This window comes from Pyxicephalus adspersus, chromosome 12, assembly GCF_032062135.1.
Source record: "Pyxicephalus adspersus chromosome 12, UCB_Pads_2.0, whole genome shotgun sequence".
NCBI classification, from domain to species: Eukaryota; Metazoa; Chordata; class Amphibia; order Anura; family Pyxicephalidae; genus Pyxicephalus; species Pyxicephalus adspersus.
This window is the reverse complement of record NC_092869.1, coordinates 3,628,884-3,629,664: the sequence shown is the minus strand read 5'-3', so window position 1 is coordinate 3,629,664 and position 781 is coordinate 3,628,884. Positions and strand designations below refer to the sequence as shown.

The following is a 781-nucleotide window of genomic DNA, read 5'->3' as shown; positions in this document are numbered from 1 at the left end:
AACAGGTCAGGGTATGTAATATACAGCACAGGATATAGATTCTAATAGGACAAGTATGGTATGTACAGCACAGCATGTAGATTGTAACAGGTCAGTGTATGTAATATACAGCACAGGATATAGATTGTAATAGGACAAGGTATGTAATATACAGCACAGGATATAGATTGTAATAGGACAAGGTATGTAATGTACAGCACAGCATGTAGATTGTAACTGGTCAGTGTATATAATATACAGCACAAGATATGGATAGTAATAGGTCAGGGTATGTAATATATAATACAGCATACACAGGGCAGCAGTCCATAGCATGTACTATACAGCACAGCACAGAGATAGTAATAGCTTAGGTTATGTAATGTAGTGCAGAGTATACAGATTGTAATAGGACAAGTATGGTATGTACAGCACAGCATGTAGATTGTAACAGGTCAGTGTATGTAATATACAGCACAGGATATAGATTGTAACAGGTCAGTGTATGTAATATACAGCACAGGATATAAATTGTAATAGGACAAGGTATGTAATGTACAGCACAGCATGTAGATTGTAATAGGACAAGGTATGTAATATACAGCACAGCATGTAAATTGTAACTGGTCAGGGTATGTAATATACAGCACCAGATATAGATTGTAATAGGACAAGGTATGTAATATACAGCACAGCATGTAGATTGTAACAGGTCAGTGTATGTAATATACAGCACAGGATATAGATTGTAATAGGACAAGGTATGTAATGTACAGCACAGCATGTAGATTGTAACAGGTCA

The 781-nt window shown here is 36.0% G+C and overlaps 1 protein-coding gene across 1 annotated transcript in view; it reads left to right on the top strand.

The window, feature by feature from the left end:
- Positions 1-781, top strand: part of CASQ1 (calsequestrin 1) — a 46,226-nt gene that overhangs the window by 30,460 nt on the left and 14,985 nt on the right. The window lies entirely within an intron of this gene.